The 13897-nt window shown below is 34.7% G+C and overlaps 1 protein-coding gene across 16 annotated transcripts in view; it reads right to left on the reverse strand.

Annotated features, from left to right (window-relative positions):
- BBX (BBX high mobility group box domain containing) overlaps window positions 1-13897 on the reverse strand; it is a 269123-nt gene that overhangs the window by 248612 nt on the left and 6614 nt on the right. For 3 of the 16 annotated variants that reach the window (XM_036998679.2, XM_036998680.2, XM_073231704.1), the window contains exon 3: window positions 3483-3606. The exons of the other annotated variants lie outside the window; for them this stretch is intronic. The gene's annotated coding sequence lies outside the window, so the exon portion shown is untranslated. The remainder of the gene's footprint in view (window positions 1-3482; window positions 3607-13897) is intronic. 16 annotated transcript variants of the gene reach the window in all.

The following is a 13897-nucleotide window of genomic DNA, read 5'->3' on the forward strand; positions in this document are numbered from 1 at the left end:
TTTTTTGTTGTGTAACATTATAGTTACTATGGGTTTTTATGAAGGTAAAATGTTTTTTGTCAAATAACTCTGAAGTCCCAATCCTTTTCATTACCTAAAAAGAAAGTTTAAAAAAAACAAAAAGCATGTAAATTTCTTATAAAAATTATCTGTCTTATGTGAGATAAAATGATTTTGTCATTTCCTGAAATGATTTGTCACTGCAACTATTTGATAATAATTTATTTTATCATGTGGCTCTTTAACATGATGAAATCTAAAAAAATCTGGTTTTATTTAGTCAATAAAGGAAGCAAATAACCAGTGTCCTAACAAAGTGCTTTAAAAATGGTGATTCTTAAGGTACTCACACTAACATTTCTGAAAATTATGATAACAGTAAAAATAAAATTAAAGACTAGTATTTAGGGGCAGGAATGATTCTAGAACAAGTGTCATCAGCAAAGCCTACAGCTTAGAAATCAAAATAGGGATGCTCAGGAGCTCCCAGGTCTTAGAGCTGATCTTCAGACGGAAAAGAAAAAGATGCTGATTCAAACAAACTTAACATTATCTACTCAGTCTGCCATAGCCAGGAAGCCGGCAGCAAAGCTCTGGACAGGTTTGGTATTACAGTGTGGGGAAACTGGTCACTGGCCAGTGGGACCGAAATAAAAGTAAAAGGTTAAGGATTACCTTGAGGTGTCATGTATAATATTCCTTCTAGAAACAATTAGCACCTTTGAGCTACTGTAAACAAGCACTCTCTATTTTACAAACTAGCAACACTTTACTGCCCTTTCTCCCAAACTGTGAGGAGGATTGGTAAAAGAGCACCATTTCAAAGTCTTTGTCTGGAGTCCTGTATTTTACAATCATGTCACTGAGATGAATGAAAGGCCCAGCACAACTGAGCTTTTAACTAATTAATGCATCATCACTACCTACTGGGCCAGGCTCAAACCAGGAAAGCACCGGACTACAAACAGGGTAATGGGTTTCCTGCTGAATATTCCAATTGCCACTCCTTAAATAAGAATGAGAAAGGTAATTATTGCTCTTGTTAAGAAAATACTTCCATGGACAAGCGCAAAGACAGTGAATGCAGGATTACCTTTCCACATGTGTCTGGGACTAAAACTCCAGAATCCCTAGTCACCCAAACCAACCACCCCGGGAGCCACACAAGCTGCACTCCGAAACCTTCTGCTTCCAGCTAAACATAAGGTACTGATCTGCTCACCACTCTCCCACAAAAATTAAAAGCTTCTATTTCCATTTAGCTGCCACTTAAGATTTATAAAAGGTTCATTTTTTCCTCTCGTTCTCAAGTCCTCACAGAGCATACTTTCTTGATCACAGGTTGCCAATTTTTGGTATGTTAAAAATCCCATCAAGTTGCACTTAGAGATGTGACAATTAACTTTTAATGATGGATAAAAGAGGTGGATGCTTAAAGTCATTCTGCATTCTATTATCGCACCTATCTAGAAAAGGAAAGCTCCTTTATGAAGGTCAGAAATTTTCTTCTTTAATCAGAACTCAAAAAAGACAGACTAACTTTGAAAATATATTAAATTGGTTGGGCCACGCAATGTGTAACAGAATACAGAACTTTTGTCAGTACACTACAGAGGTAAAGAAACATCTCCATTATCTATTATTTTAATTTTTATTATTTTATAATTTTAAAAACAATGATTTCATAAATAACTAGCATTTTATATTCAAGAATACATCTACATGTTTCTAGATTTGATGTAATATTTTAATATCTGATGTCTAAAGACATGATCTCCTTGGATATAATTGCCAGCAGGATCTCTGCATACAGCTGCACAAGCTGTGCTGTGCACAACCCTAGGGGGCACCACTCACATCTGAGGGCAGAGATTTATGTATTTACTAGGACAATTTCCTGCCAAAAGGCAGGAAAGTGTCTTGTTTTACAAAAATCAATCTATTATGACGATTTTCCACAACATCTGGAACTAGAGTATCTCGAGAAAAGGGTTCTTTTTTTCTAATTTACACAAAGGCGCAGAATAAACTAGCGGCTGCCAGGACTACCTGGCTCTTCTTTGGAAGTTCAGGGCTGGAGGTTGGCCACTCCCCATCGTGAACTCCCAGAAGCAGAGCTCCGACAACGCATGCCAGGCTGCCTCCCTGAACGACAAAGCTGAAGTTAATTTTTCCCAAATGAAATATAAAAATACCAACCTTGAAAATATTACCTAAGGTCTTAACTCATTAATGTTTAAGTTCATATACATTTGAGTGAACTCAGTCAGTTACAAGGTATATATTCACTATGATCACTGTATTTCACTACAGTAATTTCTTAATAAGGAAACCATGAGGCATCACAGTACACCAATCAGTTAAATCACTTTCACAACTAAATTTGTTCTGGTTTTACAAACTTCTTTCTCTTGATAAAAAGCTTTGAGCAGTTTACGCTTTCATGGACAGAACAAAATCTAACAGCCCTAGAATAACTTTATAGGCTCTTTTGCTTAAGATTAGGATGATCTGGGATGGTTTTTCCTAAGACTAGACTGTAATAAACTTATGGCATTTGATAAACTGGCATGCCATTTAACAATGTGTTATTGTTTTGCAAATTCTTCATCTGTTTTCACAGGACACAGGGAGCTACACCAAAGCCATGTTTCAGTTTATTATCTGTCGGCTACCAAAATTACGTTATACTTCTAAATAAATTAGAAGTCAAGTAGTAAGATAATAAAATGATTTCAAAGCAAATATGTATAATGTGTTCCATACAGCTTTATTGTAACAATACATATTAGTTCTTTGATCTTTTTAACCATGTATAAACAATGCCACAAAGAAAAGTCACATATTCCTGCTGTAAACATAGTGCCATCAATTGACTAAAAATATTTTCTGCATCATTTTGGAGCTAGACAGATTTCTACAGCAAAACACCAAACCAGAAATCTTACATCCTGGTTCCTCACACGGCCTGGGTCCCAGTCTTAATCTGGGCCTTGCTTCTTCAAATTTAAAATGATAGATTATACTGCTCCAAGATCATCTACAATATCCCTTCTAGAGCTAAAATTCTATTATTCTCTTTGGATGTAAATGACCTGAATTCCAAAACTGTTTTCTTTTTTATGTTGTAGAACAATTTTTTTTTAAACCACAGATATTTCATCTCTTAGAATACTATATAATACTAACTTTTTTAACTTTGGATGTTTACCATATGCTTAGAATGATTCAAGAAATAGTTATTAATGCATAACTATGTATATGGCAGTCTGCACAACAACATAGGAACACAAATAGAAAGAAGGTATTTTTATCCTGGGCTGGAACCTCAGCAAACAGTTCAACAGGAATCAAGACAGGTACATGGCACTATGGAGTGGTACAAACGGCACGCAGGCTGCACAAAAGGCAGTAGAAGGGAGAAGGGGCATAAACTCCTTGTACAGAATGAGCCGTAATGGAATGCCAGCCCCACCACTTACCGGAAGAACGACCTTGGGCAAGCTGCCAAGGCTCTGGGACTCAACTCCCTCATCTAAAATGGAGGTAATTCTTTATTCACAGGCTGTTTCAAGGTGGATAGATATGGACCACTGGATTCACCTGCTTAAAAACAGGGTGGCGAGGAACTCGAATTATCCTCATGACTTTTATTTTCATACTTCATTTTAAATGAAAAGCCAAACTAAAGAAGTTCAGAGTTCCTGACCCCTTGGATCTTACATATGCTTTCCTCAATAAACACACACTCTGGGTTTCCTTTACATTGCAACTCTTCCACAAACCTCTTCTTTATCCATTAATACTACACCACATCCCAAAATTGATATATTCAAATACAAATTGTAAAAATTAAATTGAAGTAAAGGGAATCTGTAGAAATTAATATTCTAAATGCATTGCTTTTGTGTATTAAATCTTTTAAATAAAAAAGGTTCTGGAGCTCTAATGAATCTATCTTTTATCATTCTCCCACAGTAAAATAATTACAAGGACTCTTTCCTCTCGGGGAACGTTGAGATAAGATCCTAACAAACAAAACTTTTCTACTATGTAAAATATTAATTGAATAATTGATCCCATAGTAATTTTTTTGGATAGAAATACCTTCTCTGTTACAGTTGGCACACAGTGCTATACTGAATTCTCTAACTGGCCTATGAAATGTTCCTTCTCCATGGAGTGCCAAATTAAAATGCCTTTTAAATTTAAAAAGAAAAAAGCTTGAGCACTTACCTCCACTTTGTTGAAAACACCAGTTGATGTCAAATTATAATATGAATGTATTCCAGAAATGGGCATATAGCTCAGAAATCTATATATTAATTCACACTTCCCAATTAATTTTCATTATAATTTCAGAAATATGTCTCACAGGAAAAAACGAATGGCCCCAATGTATAATCCAAATCTCACTTAAGAATCCTAATATACACTTCAAAGCACATTTTTGTCAGTGTGTGGTCTCTATGCATTTAATGTTCTATCACAAGCTGTAAAAAAGTTACAAGTCAAATGGACAGTGTTCCACATGATCTTAGAACACTTATTTAAATACAGAAATAGACTTAAGTACACCAGAAATTTAAGGCCCATTTCACTGATATTTCCCAGTCCACAGGGCATGAACAATTAACCATATCGTCTGTGCCTCTGCTGTTCCAGGTACTTACAGTGACTTATCCTGGGCTGGAACCCAGGATAAAATAAATAAAATAAATAAAAATAAATAAAAGAAACACATCTTATAGCTCAAATAAGATAAAATCTGCTCTGAACAATAGGCAACTGTCTAGAGGAGTTCTGGTCTTGGCAACTGTCAGAATACCGGGTTCTGGTCTTGGGGGATCCATGGCAAGCTCAGTGAGCTGGGTCAAGCCATTTAACATTGAGCCTGTTTCCTCATCTGCAAAATGTTATTAATGATACACGACTACCTACCTCACAGCATAGTTTCTATAAAGAACAGATAAAATGTCGTACAATCACAGTGTAAACTCTACGTTGCAATAAGAAGTGTAAGACTATTTTACTACAGTGCCTGTAAGGGTGACAGATTTGATGTCTTAATGAGGAAGAGGATGAGGCACAGAAATTTTAACCATTTAAGCCTTTATTTGGAGACCATGTTAAAGATGCAGGAGGGCTCTATGGAGAAATTTTCTTCAGCTCTGGGAAGCTTGGGCAGACCGAACTCTTTCCCAAGGGCAAAGGGGAACTTCCTATGTTTACTACAGGACATCAGAAATGCAAATTAGAACACAGTAATTTATTAATTGTGCAGATGGAAACTGCTTTAAATAAACACATCCAAAACGAGATTGAATTGTGGAAGGGGTACAGGGGTTCCTGTCTTGACTGTTACAGCAGGGCAAGAGACTGCCTTTGTAGGCTAGCTTCTAAAGAAAAGAGCTAATGCCATAGCTTCTCAAGGAGGAAATGTTTGCTCTTGTCAACTTGGACAACGCTTAATAAAATGCATAAGAGGTTTATTATGACCATAAAACTGGAATTTTTGCCACCTTTTAAAGAAGCTTCATGTAGTACAAGTCAATGAATACATGTTGCACAAAATAATGACTTCAATTATTTTGAATTGAACCCAGAATTACCAAACAGACATAACAGAGGGCAATTATTTGCTTTACCCAAGTCTCTTCAAAAAATGATTAGTACTGTATTCCTTTACACATTTGTCATTATGTGCACATTACAGACCACTGTTTACTTTATATAGGGAACTGGGAGGAGTAAAACTTATATCTGTAAAATCAGTATCCACTGCTAATTGAAGACCAACGAGAAATACACATGAAACATTTTGAAATTATGATTTGTCAAGAATATATAGGTAATTTTGAAAGTGAATTAAGTCAAAGCTTTTCAGGAAAATATCTTTAATGAGGAAAAGTACCAATCCCCATAGTTTTTAATACCTATATATGACTTTAAGGCCATATATAATTTTTAATACCTATATATAAGACTTAAAGGTCACTGGCTATATTTGAAATATACATCAGGAATGACATGTAGTAAAATTTGAAAAAAATAAAGATAGAAAATTCACCTCTTAACAAACTCATTCATGATCACAGTTCCTCATGCAGTAAACTCATCACTGTGTATGTGAGATCAGATCCTCACATGGGTCACTCTGTGGCCACTTATGATCCCATTCCTCAAAACCTTTCAAGCTACAGCAAACTTTGGATGGATGTGTTATTTATGTAGAAACTATATGAAGAGAATTATTAAAATAAAACAAAACTTAGGTTTATGACATATCTGTAAACGTTCTCTAGCACTACAAAGAATAGCACCAAATGAGATGAAAATACATGTCCACATACAAAACTTGTAAAGAATTTCATTATTATGGTGAGAACTGGTATGTAATGAGATCCAAACAGCTGTACTTCCATGATGCCAAACACCCCCAAGACAGAGAACAGAAGAATTAATAGTTATTATTCTGTGTGTCTCTGTTCCTCTTTGCTGTTTAAATATAAACATTAAGGTTATTATCAATGTCATGAGCCTATGAAGAACTAGTTTCCCTGATCAGCTTCTTCTTTATGATTTTGCTTAGGAATGTATTTGTTTGTTATTAAGCATCCAGGGTTGACATCTGGAACATTATGCACAATTTTAGAAACAAAGTTTTAATCTAAACTGGGATGGTGTCTAGAAATGACCAGTCAAAAGAGAGCCACAAATACAACTGGATGAAAACGAGTACATTCTGAGGTGTAATAAACACAAGTTACGATGAAAAGTAATGATCCTGAAGGTTTGATCAAGTCAAAGGGGAATCCAAAAACTAGATCCAGATTACAAAGCATAAAACTGGAGGACTAAACTCAAGGGTGCCCTCTAGGCCATGACTTACTAAACGATGAGAGAAACTGCAGTTACATAAGCTGAGAACATCTTGGAAAACCTAAAACTGCCTGATGGAAGAAGCACTGGGCATAATTTTTTATCTGTAGTCTTTCATGAACAGAAAAGCACATCTATACCTATTTAGAATCTTATTTTGTGTTTAATAACTTGGGTGAGAGATCTTATTAATATGCTCCTAATTAGCATAATATTTCTAAGTAAAGGTAATAAGTATTACCGATAGCAGTTCATAGTATTTTTATTGGCATGTGTCCTAGTATGGACATCTACTTGAAACTTATTCTCTTCAGTGTATTTTTAACATGATTTGGTTTTTAACAGGATTTGGAATCCTGAAATACTTCAAAAGTATTGTGTATTACAGATTGTGACAATAATTGTAATAAATAAGAAAGGAAATCCAAAACACTTACCTGAAACATAACACGTTAATATAAGTTGAAAATTTTATCAAAAAAAGTTAGTGGCCTTTTAAATAGATAAAAAAGATACTAATATTTAAAGGAAAAACAAATGAATGTTAGAAGCCTAATTTTTAAAATTCACTCTAGTGCTTAGGCCAAATTAGTTTGACACACTTAATGACAATTAGGACAAACACGCCACAGCAAGAAATCCCCCCATGTTTTAATGTCCAGCTCGTATGTTGGAATTAGCCAGTTTTCCAGTAGTATTCACACAGTACCATTTTATGTCATATCTGTTACAACAATTAGCACAGAATAACTTACATGACAGATATTTCTATCTCCGGAACTTTTCCAGCCAGTAGAATACATTTGCTTTGAGGATGAGGACTGTTCCATATTCAGCTTTATATTTTCAAAGTATATATCAGCATCAACATGCCACAGTACTCAATCCATGAATGCTGTATTAAATCGATGACAGTTTTTGCTACCTGAATCTCACCAACCACTTGACCAAATTATTTAATATGCAAATCTTTGAACATGACCCAAGAAAACCAGTCAAAAGGAAGGTATTAAATTCCATGTAACTTATTCAATTTACCAATCTACTGAAATGAGACCACTATGGCAGTGAACAGAACATAAGAAATGGAAGCTAGACACCCTTGCTAAAGAATCATTTAGCTAAAACAATGCAAGAGTACATTCTCAGTAAGATTATCATCCACAAAATAAATATTCCAAAAGAGAGAACTATTTATGTATTTCATGCATAAGGGGAAAAGAAAAGATATTTTCAAAACAACAATAAAGAATGACAAACTTTTTACCTCCTGTATCTGAATTAAGCTCTGACTTTGCTGATTTTGCAAAGATAAAATGATTGAATTTCATATGAACAGGGCTCTTAGTACAAAAAATCAACAAGTTACTTAGTATTTTCTACTTGTTTTGCCACTTACATACAAATGTGTAAGTTATAAAATCTCTTCTACATATCACAGAAGAAATAAGTTTTTTAGGTAAAATAAATCAAAAGTAGGTAAATTTTCTTCAGTAAAATAAACCACTTGGAAAACTGGTAACTTTTGACTGATCCTATATCTAATGCATGTTTGATCATCAGAAACTCTGAAATGAAGTGATGAATCTGCTTCCTAATTTTTCCACTAATAATGAATTCCTTTTCAAAGCAAATGTCAGAAAACTACTTTATAACACTATCCATGTTACATCAGTAAATTCTTGTAGTAAAATATATTCACTGATAAAGTATAAAAAAGTATCAGAGTAAAAAGTCATAGAATATTCAGCTAGGAAAACTCATCTCCTCATGAAAGAATGAATGATTTCCACTTATGTACCAGGGAGATTAATAAATAGTAAAAACAATAACTGTTGTTATTACACATTCTTATGCTAGAAACACCAACTAGAAAGTTCACTAAATATTGATATATAAATTAAGTTTGGGGGCTGGTTTAATCTTTGTGACCTCATTGATCAAAATCAACAACAGCCTCCAGCTCAGAAACTTTCTCACCTTCCTCCCTTCAGAGTGATAGGGAGTAGTGTTCCAGCTTTATCATTTCAAAATGAAGATGATTTCTCTTATGGGAGAAAGGAGAATTGGGAGAAATATTTGGCTGGAAGTTGCCCCAAACCTTTCATTTCTAATCTCTTGGAATGTGACCTTCAAGGCAGGAAAATAATAGAGAACAAGCCCAGGAGACTGCGGCACTGCTGACAGGAGGTCTAAGCCTGGTGCGGTCACTTGTTAACTGTGTGACCGCAGACGAGCTATTTAGCCTGAGACTTAGTTTACTCATCATTAACATAAAGAACATAAGGTTTACTTCTCATCAGAAAGTTGTTGTGAAAAATAACGTAGGAAAAATAAAATTTGTGCTTCATAAGGAGGGCTCTCAGACCAAATTATCTTTCTCCCTTCCTCCCAAAGTAAAATATCATGTGAAAAACTCTTCTAAAAACTGTTTTCAACTTTCCCTTAAATACAAATGAAACTGTGTGTTTCTCTATCAGCCTAAAATAATTGGATAAGGAGTTTAGTCCCACTTATTTCATAAAAACAACAGGTGACTGGATGATTGGATAAGAAGTTTATTTCATAAAAACAGCAGGTGACTTTACTTTGCATAGCCCTGCTAAAGGCTCCTCCTCATAATCCCCTAATTGACACTTACACGTAGGAAACTGTGTTAAGTCTCAAACTCACATATCAACAACTTTATTATATGAATAGTGATGAATACTAAAAGAACTTGGAAACTACAAATCTTTAAACCAAATAATGGAAAAAGATAGTTCAAGTCCATATTCTCATTCTCAAACATTTGAAGGCAGTATCACAGATGTAAATTTGTGAGCACAATACAAGACTGAGCAAGAACAGATTAGATGGATAAACAAGAGGAATAGAAGGAAGGCAAGGGAGGGAAAAAAATGTAATCAGTAGCTCAAAAGATAATCAAAGTTTGACAGCTGGATGTAGAGAATTACTTTCTCATTTTGTTCCATGCTACACCACTTTTCCTTTGCAGTCAATGAGAACTACACTTGGGTGAGTTCTGAGAGGTGCACCAAAAGCTGAAAAACAACTCAGCATTTTTTAATATTATAGGAATCATCATCCCCAATAAGGTTCCCCCTAAATTACTGACTCTGTGTCTTTCCTGACCCAAAAGATGTAGTCATATTAATAAATAATGAAAGAACTTTCTTTAGCCATTAATAGTTTTTGTCTATACCAAACAAAGACTGATTTTAGTCTTACTATAACAATAGATTAGATAAAGCTATCATTACTTTATTCCTAGAGTATCACATACACTCTTCCTCACATCACACTTTTCATTTCTCTATGGTAGATTTTATAGGAAATTAAAAGTATGAAGGCAAGATCTTAACTTAGCATTTCATAATTAATTACTGAAAATAAAGGTTCCTATAGAACAATACCACCAAAACCATTCTTACCTGAGGAAAGAGAGAAAATCGAAAACTTTCTGATAGAAGGAAAGAAATGTGCAAGTGGCAATACAATATAGGAAACACAGCCGTCCTTCATGAAAACTCTCCACAGTAAACTACAATGAAAATAGCCTAAATTTTATTCATTATTATATGAGAAACATTCAACAGGGTAGAAGTTGTGTATGTTATACAGACTTGTGTTTGTTTAAGAAAACTAACAACAACTATAATAAGACAGGAATCCCAATGTCAAAATGGATATGAGGTTTAGCTAACAGGTGTGTGTGTTTTAATCTTTCCTTACCCAGAAGGAGCCTTTCACTCTGTTAAATTTAGGAAGCACAAATGATACTATCATTTTTGCTTACTTTACTTTATAACCTCTAATGTCTTCCACCCTTGTACTTGATGTCACAGGATTTCAAGACATTTTGATTGAGTTAATATATAATGCTAACCTATCTTCCGTGATTTACCAGCTTGCAATGAATGCTCAGATGATCAGTGACCACAATTAGCAGAAGGATTCTCACTGAGTTAAATGAGTAGGAATACCAGTTTCACTCTGTAGACTAAGAAAGTTCATACAACACAATCACAATGCCTTATTTGAAACTCTTAGGTCCAGATATGCTTCAGATTTTGTGGGCAGGGGAGAGGGGTGGGTGCAGTTTAAAAAGGTCAGATGGAGTATATAAAGAACATATAGCATGCAACATTCCTAACTAGATCTAGAATAGCATATCACAATCAAACATATTATTTCTACAGCAAAATGTATGAATATTCCTTCTAAGTGGGCTTTAAAAATTTTAAACTAAACAGGCCCATGACAGTTTGAATCAGGTTTTGCCACCAAATGAGTTTTGATGCCAAACTTTTGGAAGAAAAAGACTTAGTTTTCCAGAGATTTCTTTGAATAAAGGATTGTGAATGTATATCCAATACCACCTCTATAAATCAAAGTACAAAGACATTTTCAAAATATATAGTTTTAAAATTTATTAGACATGAAAAAGTATGGCGAATTAAAATTAAGAAAAGTAGAAACATGTCCCTGGAAAATATAACCTTAAAAATTAGGAAATGCAAAGTTAATTTTAATTTATTAAAATAAATGAAGTGAATGTTGAGACTACTTATAATAAATGTCTATGTTGGAGGCAATGAGTATCTTAGTAAGATACTACTGCCCTATGAACCCAGATACTTTGTAGTCTTTTGTACTCCTTTGCATTTGGCAGTGAGTTGCATTTTCCCTAGCTTTTGATCTTTACATTGTTTGGGATTTCAGGGATTTGGGGTATTTCCCATTCATTCATCTTCTCCTTTACTTATTTAAGTGCCTATTTTGTGCAGTGTAATTTGTTATGCACTCTGGATATAATGCTTCTCAATTTCCATGCCTTGACACAAAGCTAAGTTTTAATTGGTTGTGAGTAGTGACCCAAGTACTTATTTACGAACAGTTAAGAGTAACACCGTTTATAACAGATTTTACATGTGTGTGTATGGGTGTATTCAAGGTTTTTACTCGAACATCATTTTCACCTGTAAGTTGTGATATACTTTCTTGATGGGGAAAGAAGTGGCTTTATCTCAATGTGAACTACCTATAAAACTCACCACATAATTTATCTATGTCTATAGCCAGGGAAATCATAATGTCCCATGTGTAAACATCAGTCACATGTGTCTTTGTACAAAAAAGTTTGAGAACTGATGCTCTAAGACATTCCATGATGCATCAGAGTCACCAGGGAGAATGCCTAGTGCTGTCAACTAACCACTTTAAAATATGAAAAGAGCTGTTCCCTGTCCTGTGTTATGTCTTTTTAAGGAGGTGGGAAAATCATTCCCCAAACCTCAAGGAGCATCATACTTAACTGTGACATCCCTCGGCTATTCTTTATTTCCTCTGGTTATTCTTACTATCTCCTTCAGTAACAAATCACTTGTCCAGCACTTCACATCCAGTTAAAAAACGCACCAGTGTCTCATGATACTAAGGTTGAGATTTACTTCAGGGGAAATAAAACTTAAAAGGCACAGTTTCAAAAAAGTTCAAACTTAGTGGGAGCTGGCGTGAGGTGAGATAAAATGATAAAAACATACACTACATATTGAGTGCTGTGGGTAAGGGTCACTAGAGGTATTATTGTCTTGAGTAATTTGCATCCAACTGCATAGTCTATGTCCTTTTGCACATATGATAATGGAAGTTTATTCTGAAGTGGCATGCTCAACATCCCCTAGCTAGAAAGCAATGGGGCAGCAGGAGTGTAACCCAGCGCTCTTTGGCTGCAAAGCCTCTGCTCCTCATACTACACCTGCTCCTACAGGTGTATCTACAGAGGACGAGGATGGCCTCTCAGCATTACAAACATGCCCATCTGAAATGAATCCATGGAATCTTGAAGCTAGAAGAGATCTCAGCAGTCAATGAACTCTGACCCCACATTCAGGGCATGGCTCTCATTCAATCATTAGCCGTCTGTCCCTTATACCAGACTTTCTCAGTGTTTCAAAGGACCGCACATATGCTTTGGAATCAGCCCCAGTACTAGTTGAAAATGCAGATTCCTGCACCCTATGAGAGGATGGGCCTGGGGACCTCCATGTTTAGCAAGCACTCCAGGCTGGTATTCTTCAAACTGTAAGTCATGAAGTCAATTTAGTAAATGACTTCCTGTATTATTTTTAATAAAATAATTTAGAACAGATTAGATTCCTAAAGATTATATAGAAATAGAAAATATCAGAAAGGCACTGCTCTTGATACTATTTCAGCAAAATTTTGTTTCTGTTTTTACATGTGGATTGGGGTATAAATGGTATGTCTTGCCATACACTGCAGTCAAAAACATTTAAGAAATACAGCTGCTTACATATTTTCTTATCCTCATTCTTATTTCTCCTTTGAAATAAGTTATCAATCTAATTATTCCCTTTATGAAAAATCCAAACTTGTACGTTTTTTTAGGATCTCAGTTATTCCATTCCAGGAATTTGTTTATTACCTCATCTTTTCACCCAAGAGCCATGTTTAACTTTGGTTTAATTATTTAATCAATATTTTATTTTTTTAATTTCTTCTAAGATTTTAATAAAATCTAACTTATTGTTATTAATTTTTACTCTGTATTTTATACAACCTCCTCACTATCTGAAGTTACCCCTCTATCTAGATCCTTAAACTGACTCACATATTTTAACTTATTAAGTTTATATTTTGGTAGGTGTGTAAATGCTTCATAGTCTATACATAATTCTTTAAGTCTTTCATTCCCTTAGTCTTTCATCTTCTATTTATATATATTTTTAGAGACAATTCTTTAATGGCCTGACTTCCTCTGCATTTCCATTGTATAATTGGTACTTATTTCAATTCTCACCTTATCTTTTCCTTTGAAAGGAAAAAAATGAAAACAATCTCCATTAATACATGAGGATTCACTGCGTATATCTTTACAGTTTTAAAATAATGTCCTGGCGTTTCAAGGAACTCTAATTGCCTTTTAAGGGATAACATGAACACCTGTGAATGTTGAGTGCAGCTATACTCCAAAAGTGCTTTCCTCAGG

The sequence above is a fragment of the Manis javanica genome, chromosome 3, assembly GCF_040802235.1.
Source record: "Manis javanica isolate MJ-LG chromosome 3, MJ_LKY, whole genome shotgun sequence".
NCBI classification, from domain to species: domain Eukaryota; kingdom Metazoa; phylum Chordata; class Mammalia; order Pholidota; family Manidae; genus Manis; species Manis javanica.